This window comes from Bos javanicus, chromosome 23 (genome assembly GCF_032452875.1).
Source record: "Bos javanicus breed banteng chromosome 23, ARS-OSU_banteng_1.0, whole genome shotgun sequence".
NCBI lineage: Eukaryota > Metazoa > Chordata > Mammalia > Artiodactyla > Bovidae > Bos > Bos javanicus.
The window spans coordinates 10,524,901-10,535,142 of NC_083890.1; the positions used below are offsets into that span (position 1 = coordinate 10,524,901).

Below are 10,242 nucleotides of genomic sequence, written 5' to 3' on the forward strand. Positions count from 1 at the left end.
GCCATTCTGACCTTCACGTCTCTTTGGCAAGTCACAAAGGTTAAGCTGCTGTTGTTTTACTTTTCAAGATCAAGGTCTTGCCCTTTATTTTTATTTTTTAACATTTACTTTTTAACTTTTATTTTATGCTGCTGCTAAGTCACTTCAGTCGTGTCCAACTCTGTGCGACCCCATACACGGCAGCCCACCAGGCTCCCCCGTCCCTGGGAGAACAAGAACAGTGTTCCAGGCAAGAACACTGGAGTGGGTTGCCATTTCCTTCTCCAATGCACGAAAGTGAAAAGTGAAAGTGAAGTCGCTCAGTCGTGTCCGACTCTCAGCTACCCCATGGACTGCAGCCCTCCAGGCTCCTCCATCCATGGGATTCTCCAGGCAAGAGTACTGGAGTGGGGTGCCGTTGCCTTCTCTCTTTATGCTGCTGCTGCTAAGTCACTTCAGTCGTGTCCGACTCTGTGTGACCCCAGAGACGGCAGCCCACCAGGCTCCCCTGTCCCTGGGACTCTCCAGGCAAGAACACTGGAGAGTGGGCTGCCATTTCCTTCTCCGTTCTCTCTTTATAGTGGACTATAATTGATTTACAATGTTGTGTTAGTTTCAGGTATACAGCAAAGTGATTCATTTATACATATCAATATATCTATTCTTTTTAAAATTCTTTTCCCGCTTAGATTATTATAGAATATTGAGCAGAGTTCCTTGTACTGTACAGTAGGGCCTTTTTGGTTACAAAGGGTGTTTGTAGTGTTAAAAAGGAAACCATAGGCCCAAAATGGCATCATTTATGCTGAAGCCCAATATAACAAACTTAGATTTAATACCTCATCTAATTGCAGTTTTTACTTTCCCTGGGAATGTAGTCTCAGTCATTCATCCTGGAATTTTCTGACGAGCACCAACAAGGTAATCTGTCATTTGGACCCTCTCCATCCCACCCTCCACAACCCCTACAAAGGAAGAAGATGGAATCTGCATGATTCAAACTCATCCTTTCCCCACATAAGGTGATCTGGCCTAAAACAATCCTTTCCTTTCATTTGCTAATTGCTTCCTTGCCCACCTTGCTCCTGCCTGTAAAAACCATCCATTCTGCACAAGGTCTGCAAGCACCTTTCTCTGTGCTAGCTGGGATACTGCCTGATTCACAAAGACTGAACAAAGTCAATTACAACTTAAGGGTTTACTTGGAATTTTTGTTTTTTAACAACAGATAACTGGGCTATGTGCCTTACAGACAGTGCCACTATATAATTTCCCTGGAAGATAAAGATTCATACAGAGTAGACTAAGTCAGATGACCTGGGATATACTGGGCTACATCTAATGGCAGTTCTTAACTTAAGTTTTACTTATGACTTTACTAATACTGCTAGCTATGTTATTTGTATTTCATCTGTTTTATAAAATTGCTGTTTCTTACACTGCCAAATGTGTGACTGAGGCCTCTGATAAAATAATATATAGTTGCATGTGAGATCGATGATGGTAACAGTGTAACTCTAGATATGGGAAGAAGCAACAAAAGGGAATGTTTTCCTGGACTAAGAGGTTAGTAAGACAGGTGTTCCAGAGAATTTTGGATACTGTTTTATGGCCTAGAACATTGAGTGGCCTGTCAGCAAAATCTTTGCCAAACCTGAGAATGGAGATTCTCAGCACCATGGGATAAAATGGTCATGAAATGCCCCCCTCAGAATCATGGTCAAATTTAGGAGTGAAAAGGGGCTCTGCCAACTGAAAACTGACACTTGCCATCTATATCCACAAAGATTAAATCATGGCCACTGCAACAGCTGACCTTCAACTCCCCTGAAAGGAGTTCAGGGTGAAAATCGGAAATGAGGCCCTCTGTGCTCTGGGAAAAACTGGCAGAACAGGTCTTCAGATAGTTAGATCTTTTTAGGAGAAGATTTTATGAGTCCCAATTCTTGCATCTTTTCATACCTAGAGAAACATTGACATCATTAATGGTAACATCTGCTTTGGCTATTAAGGAAAATTTTACAATTAAAAGTCAAAATAGAGTAGCTATGGTTCAGATATCCTGGGAAATAACTAGGCGATGCTCTGGGTGTACTTTCAGATTAGACCTTGTATTGCTAAACACTTGAGTTTTCTGAGTCGTGTCAGGCTTGGATGCCACCATTCTCAAAACAATGTCTGCTGAAGCTAGTAACTGCAACCTTACTTTTTATAAAGCTAGGCAACTGGCTACCTGGCTACAAGTCTCCCTGAAGTGCCAGGTCCAGACTGGGTTTCAGGCCTATTCTTCTAAAAAGAAATGAGATTTATTTTGTCTATTAAAATTCCAGTCATCATTCCTCCAATTACTTCTAATTGGGTATGTTACACCAAAATGGCAGACCAAGGAATTGAGATTTTAATCATACAAGACTCAGATCTAGAACTTGGAACTCAGAAATACTTCCAATTCAGTGTCTATACTCCAAGCTGAGGCAGTCCTATGCTCCATTTTGACAGGAAGTTATGACAGTCATAGTTGCCTAGTTCCCTAAATTAAAACTGAGCAGAACTCTGTGGGGCCCTGGAGTACAGATCTGTTCTGTGTTCTCCATTTCTTGTTGGTAGGATATAGGCTTCATTCAGCCTCCTTGACCTCCCCTGAGTTCTAAAGGGTGGATTCAAACAATTGCTAATCAGGGAAGGGAGGGGATACGGAAAGAGAGGAGAAACAATCAAAGGTTGGTACAGCCTCCAGACATGGTCCTGGTTCCTTCTCAAAGAAATATGCATAACAATGTCTTTGAGTTCTTCTACAGAATTGGAGCCCTGACCCAGGTGGAGGACTAAATACAAGATTCCTGGAGCATAGCTCTGTTGCCTCACAACCAACCAATTAAAAAAAAAAAACAAAGTCACAAACCCTGCAGCCCTCACCCCAAATGTTGCCTCCTGTTTCTGGGGACCAGTAATGACCACCCTGGTGGGTCTCCTGTTTGGCCCCTGTCTATTTCATCTCTGAGAGGAGCCAACAGTTTCGAACTAAATTGCTGTTATTTACAAGGGTGAATGCTGGTTTCAAGCAAAAAATAACTTGGCTCAAATCAGGTAGAGAGAGACTTCTGCTCTGCTAGGCAGGCCTACACCCATGCACAGCAGGAAGAAGTTACAGAAGAAAGACCTCTGCTCCAATTCTCAAGAAGTATCTTGAGTATGAAGTCTTTCAGGGGAGAGTTGTTAGGGGAAGCACACTGATTGAAACTTCCCACCCTGGCCAGGCACCATAGTAACTATTTGCATGAGTTGTTTAATGACAGGAGGTCCTGTTAAGGAACACAGAACTAATAAGCAACCACCAACTGGAAGAGTTCGGGAAAGGTCAAAAGGAGACACCGCATGTCCGACCGCCTCCCAGAATCCTTTTCGCTGGCATCCATCTTGGCTGAACAAGGCGTGCACCAGCAGGAAGAACTCTGAGTCAGAATGATTGGCTAAAGACAACCCAGAAACTAATCCCATCTCCATAAAACCCAAGACTGCAAGCCAGTTCTGCAGAGCTGTTCTCCCGGGTTCCCTTACCCTGCTGCTCTCTCCACCAGGGTGCTCTTTCCCAATAAAATCTCTTACTTTGTCAGCACATGTGTCTCCTCAGACAATTCATTTCCGAGTGTTAGACAAGAGCCCAGTTTCGGGCCCTGGAAAGGGTCCTCCTTCCTGCAACACTTCAAGCTAGGCTTCAACAGTATAAGAGCTTCTAGATGTACAAGCTGGATTTAGAAAAGACAGAGGAACCAGAGATCAAATTGCCAACATCCACCAGATCATAGAAAAAGTGAGGGAATTCCAGAAAGACATCTACTTTTGCTTCATTGACTACACTAAAAAGATGGGAATACTAGACCACATTACCTGCCTCCTGAGAAACCTGATTGCTGATCTAGCCCTGCTGCTGCTGCTGCTGCTAGTCGTGTCCGACTCTGCGACCCCAGAGACAGCAGCCCACTAGGCTCCTCTGTCTCTGGGATTCTCCAGGCAAGAATACTGGAGTGGCCAAATGGTGGCACTTTACCATGACTCCAGTAAGTGTAGTGGACACGTCATTCTTTTTGACCATCATGCTCCTGAATCCTTTCCTGTATTTCCCACTTCTTCCTCTCAAAACTGAAAATTGCAGATAACCTCTTTTTTTTTAGGCTCCTACAGCTAGAGAGTAGGCACAAAACCTAAGTGCCACCAATCACTTATTCACCTTGATCCCCACCCTCGACCCCCCACCCTGCCCTCACCTGTGAGTTGGAAATTAGGGTGATCTGATCCTACTCTTATAATACTGAGCTTCATTTGCCTCACTCTGAAACTCTGGTGTTGTCAGATCTGGCCTTTATTTCAAATGTTATTTCATTCATTATGAATTTTTTTTTGCATTAACTGGTATTTTTTTTAAATATTGCATTGAAATATTACTTTGATTACTGATTTTTTGCCACCCTTATAAATCTTATGCCAAGGTGAATGTCTTGCTCACCTCACCTTAACCCGACTTCAGGCCCTGGAACGATCATTCTGAATCCATTCTGGTAAGAGTGGTGATGGCTCCATGTAATTTCTAGGGACATCCACAGAGGTCTCATTGGCCAGAATTGTATCACATGGTCATTCTTCCTGGGAAAGCAAACTCAGCTTTTTATGATCTTCTAGAGAGGCAGGCAAAGAAAAAAGAGGTTAGTGAGAAATGAATATTGGCTCATACAGCCAATAATATTTGCCCTGGCAGTATATATTTCTTTGCTCTTCTCTTTTAATCTATTTTACTAATCTAAATGGAGAAACAGACTTCCCTCGTATCTCAGTCAGAAAAGAAACTGCCTACAATGCAGGAGACCTGGGTTTGATTTCTGCTTCAAGAAGATCCCCTGGAGAAGGAAATGGCAACCCACTCCAGTATTCTTGCCTGGAGAATCCCCTGGACAGAGGAACCTGGTAGGCTACAGTCCGTGGGACTGCAAGAGTCGGACAGGCCTTAGAGACTAAACCATCAAATGGAGAACAGACATATAGCAGGACCCTTATTAATTGACTCTTGGTTAATGGGAACACTGAACAGAGTCATTTCCTTTGTATTTTCTATTCTATATTATCTCTGCCTTTTTATAATTTTGATATAATTCACCAAATCCAAGTTTCTGTTTTATAACAGTTTTCTCTAAAAAACTCTTGGATAAACAAGCTTATAGTATACTGTCATTCTTCATCTCCGTGGAACTTGAATTACTTGGTTCGAATATTAGCACCTTTCTTTTTTTCTGTCTTGCTCCTTTTCCCAGTTTCACACCCATTAACCCTTTCCTTCTCTTTAAACATTGCTCTGAATTGTTCTTTGTCCCAAAGGTAATACCTGCTCTTCCTCTGTCAAGGGGACCTGTGATTGTATCACCAACTGAAACTCAACCTCTTGGCAAAGACCACAGTTCCTTAGGGAATAGGCTTCTTATCCCTGGCAGTGTGTGTCCGACCCTTTGGTGGCCGTGACATCAACTGCCTCTGAGTATTCCCTCCAGTTGAGGGCAGGAACCGTGCGTGGTGCCTGCTAGCCCAGTGTTTCTCAGACCTCAATGTGCAAACAAATCCCCTGCGATTCGGTTAAAATGCAGATTCTGGACTTCCCTGGTGGTCCAGTGGTTAAGACTTCTGGCTTCCACTGGAGGGGGCACGGGTTCTCTCCCTGGTCAGGGAAGTTCAGCATGCTTCGTGGTACAGCCAGAAAGGAAAAAATAAAATAAAATGCAGTTTCTGATTCAGAAAGCCTGGGGCAGAGCTAAGATTCTGAATTTCAAACAAGTTCCCAGGTGGTTCTAATGCCACTGGCCCACATACCTTGGAGTAATAAGGAATTTAAACATATATCTGAATGAAAAAGAAGGAGAAAATTCCCACAATCCAGCAGCTCTTGGTCCTCATCAGGGCAAAGACAGAGGCAAGGGAGGTATCTAGGGATGTCTCTGCAGCACTGAAGGCCCCTGCACTCGCATGCTCTTGATCCTGCGAGTGTGTTTCCTTACACTGTGAGTCCTAACACCTCACTTGCCCACCCTACTTTCAATCCCAGCCCCAGTCACTGCCAAGCAACATTTTGGTAGGTATTCCTTCAGACTACTTCCTTCCTTCCCTCCTTCCCTTTTCTTTTCTTTCCTTCTAATATTTTGTGCTTTCTGCTGTAGCCCTGAGAGATTGCTGCTAAAATGGGCAAGTTCATGATACCCAGAATGTGATGCTGGTCTTGGCTGGTCACTACTCCGAACGCAAAGCAGTCATCATGAAGAACATTGATGATGGCACCTCAGGCCGAATCTACAACCATGTTCTGGTGGCTGGAATTGATTGCTATTCCTGCAAAGTGACAAGTGCTATAGGCAAGAAGAAAACGGCCAAGAAGTCAAAGATCAAGTCTTCTGTGAAAGTTTATCATTCCAATCAACTCAGGCCCACAAACTACTCTGTGGATAACCCCTTGGACAAAGCTGTGGTCAATGAGGACATCTTCAGAGAACCTGTTGTCAAACGCAAGGCCAAATGAGAGGCCAAGTTCAAGTCTGAGGAGAGATACAAGACTGGCAAGAACAGATGGTTCTCCCAAAAGCTGCAGTTTTAGGTCTGTCTTGTTTCAGTCCCTAAAAATAACCGCCTCCCCCCCAATTATGTTTTATTTATTTTAATGAACTTTTAAGCAACTAGATGTCCTCAACTGGCTGAAAGTTATCATCGCAGATAATAATGTTTATTGTTATGTTGAGTAGTGTATTGAAGTGAAGAGAAGTGAAGTCGCTGTCATGTCCGACTCTTTGTGACCCCATGGACTGTAGCCCACCAGGCTTCTCTGTCCATGGGATTCTCCAGGAAAGAATACTGGAGTGGGTTGCCATTTCCTTCTCCAGGGGATCTTCCTGACCCAGGGATCGAACCCAGGTCTCCCGCATTGCAGGCAGACGCTTTAACCTCTGAGCCACCAGGGAACCGTAGTAGTATATTGGGAATCACAAATTTCATTAGAATAAATTAACTGCCAAGTGGTTAGCAATTTTCCTTTTTCTTTATATCAGTTTCAGGTGTACAGATTACTTTCTAATACACTCATAAACACAAATGGGATCATACTGTATATGATTATACTATATGTAATTTTACATACAGTATTATACTCTTTTAAAAAATATTTATTTCTTTATTTGGCCTCGCTGAATCTTAGTTACAGCATGTAGGGTCTTCCATCTTCGTTGTGGCCTGTGGGATTTTGGGGTCTAAATCCCCTGAACAAAGGTTGAACTCAAGCCCCCTACATTGGGAGCCTTAGCCACCGGACCACCAGGGAAGTCTCCAGTATTGTACTTTCATTATAGTATTTGTCCATTTATATCTAATTTATGATAGTTTAAAACCCTCAGATTAAATCCTCAAATTTAAAAGCTTAATATCAAATTCATTTAATGATCCTATTCCTCAAATATGTACATAGTTACTTTCTCTGAGTTGGAAGGATTATGAGTGGTTATTATTTCTTTCTTTCTTTTTTTTTTATTTCTTTCTTATATTTTCCTATACTTTCCAAATTTTTCACATTGGACTCATGTAACTTTTAATTTCGTTTTTATTTTTATCGAAGTAGTATGGGCTTGAAAAACACAAAATTATCTACAATATTATAATGATAAATAGCAGTTTCTTGCCCCACCCACTGCCACTGGAGTTAATAAACAAGCAGCTGCTTTCAATGCTTTTAGTTGTTTCTTCTGTTATTTATCCCCTTGTTTCTAAATAACATTGCTTTTTCTTAAATTTCCAATTTTAGATTTTTTTTTTAATTTTAGATATTTTTAACTTCCTCAGTGAAGATGATTTTACTTATTTGCACCACAACTTCCATGTAACTTCTTCCACCACCATGATTTTCCTTAAATCAATATTTTATTTTCCAAAGAAGACATACAGATAGCTAACAGCATGTGAAAAGATGCCCAACTTTGCTAATTATTAAAGAAATGTAAATCAAAACTACAATACGGTATCACCTCACACCAGTCAGGATGGCCATCTTCTAAAAGTCTACGAATAATAGATGCTGGAGAGGGTATGGAGAAAAGGGGACTCTCCTACACTGTTGATGGGAATGTAAATCGGTGCAGCCACCATGGAGAACAGCATGGAGGTCCCTTAAAAGACTAAAACTAGAGTTACCACATGATCCAGCAGTCACACTCCCTGGTACATATCTGGAAAAAAACAGAAACTCTAGTTCAAAAACATATGCATATCTTTTTGCTATGAAAACCCCAATTTCATAGCAGCACTGTTTACAATAGCCAAGACATGGAAGCAACCTGAGTGTCCACTGACAGAGGAATGGATAAAGAAGATGTGGTACATACATATAGCGGAATATTACTCAGCCATGAAAAGAAATAATGCCATTTTCAACATCGTGGATAGACCTAGAGATTACCATACTAAGTGAAGTAAATCAGAGCAAGATAAATATCATGTGATATTGCTTATATGTGGAGTTTAACAAAATGATATAAGTGAACTTATTTACAAAACAGAAGCACACTCACAGACATAGAAAACCAATTTATGGTTACCACAGAGGAAAGGAGAGGAATCAATTAGGAGCTTGAGATTACCAGATGCATACTACTATAGAAAAAATAGATAAAACAAGGAGCTAGGTATAACACAGCCAAGTATATTCAATATCTTGTAATAATCTATAATGGAAAATAATCTGGAAAAGAATTTATGTGTATTTCTTACATATATGTAAAGCTGAATCACTTTGCTGTACACTTGAAACTAATACAACATTGTTAATCAACTGTACTTCAATTATAAAAGATTTTTAATTCAGTGTTTATAACTGAACCAAATGAGGCATTATAATTACCCTGTCTTTTTTTTAATATTTATTTATTTATTTGGCTCCACTGGGTCTTAGTTGAAGCACTCAGGATCTTAGATCTTTGTTGCAGCATGCAGGAGTCTTAGTTGTGATATGCAGTATCTTTTAATTACAGCGTGCAAACTCTTAGTTTCGGCATGTGGGATCTAGTTCCCTGGACAGGGATCGAACCCAGGCCCCTGGCATTGAGAGTGCTGAGTCTTAACCACTGGACCACCAGGGAAGTCCTATTACCCTATCTTTTTAAGCCATGTTTTTGTTTTCCTGGAAGTTAACAATTGCTTCAGGCTTTTCCCTTGCATAGGTCTAAGATATCTGTCACTGATTTATCAGCAAGTTCTCTGTCAAACTGGATAGCTTTTATCAGATTATGATCAAACAGCTCTTTTTTTTTCCTGTAGGATCATCCTTCCTAGAGTTCTCTGTGTTAACCAGTGTTCTCCAGAGAAACAGGCAATAGAGAGAGAAACAGATTTGTTTTAAACATCAGAGTTGGGGCTGCTGCTGCTAAGTTGCTTCAGTCGTGTTCAACTCTGTGCGACCCCATAGACGGCAGCCCACCAGGTTCCCCGATCCCTGGGATTCTCCAGGCAAGAACACTGGAGTGGGTTGCCAGTTCCTTCTCCAATGCATGAAAGTGAAAAGTGAAAGTGAAGTCGCTCAGTCGTGTCCGACTCTTAGCGACCCCATGGACTGCAGCCTACCAGGCTCCTCCGTCCATGAGATTCTCCAGGCAAGAGTACTGGAGTTGGGTGCCGTTGCCTTCTCCGAGTTGGGGAGAGCCAGCAAATTCTAAATCTGTAGGACAGGCTGGAAACTCAGGCAAGGGTTTGCAGTCTTAAGTCTGAAATCCATAGGGTAGGCAAGTAAGCTGGAAACTCAGGCAGGATTTCTATCATCTTGAGGCAAAATTCCTTCTCCCTTGGCAGACCTCAGCCTTTGCTCTAAGGCTTTCAACTGAATGGACGAGGCCCACCCACATTATGAAGGGCAGTCTGCTCAATTTAACAGTCAAGTGATGATACGTGTTAATGATTCTAAAATATACCTTCACAGCAATATCTGGAATGTTTGACCAAACAAGGTACCATAAACTAAGCAAGCTGACCCATAAAATTAACCACCACACCCTCCATTATCCTAAGTAATCTTTTTCCCATTATGTTTACTTTTTTTCTTTTTTGGTATTTCCCTCCCAGTTAATTTCATGGCCTTCTCTTTAAAATTCAACCACATCTTTCAGTAAATCTGTCCCAGGTGAATTAAGACAACCCACCAAAGAGACTTTCCTGGTGGTCCAGTGGTTAAGAATCCACCTTGCTGAGCTTCCCTCG

General features: G+C 41.7%; 1 pseudogene; it reads left to right on the forward strand.

Annotated features, from left to right (window-relative positions):
* Positions 1-5,954: 5,954 nt before the first annotated feature.
* On the forward strand, positions 5,955-6,747 carry LOC133235869 (large ribosomal subunit protein eL27-like; annotated as a pseudogene).
* Positions 6,748-10,242: the final 3,495 nt, after the last annotated feature.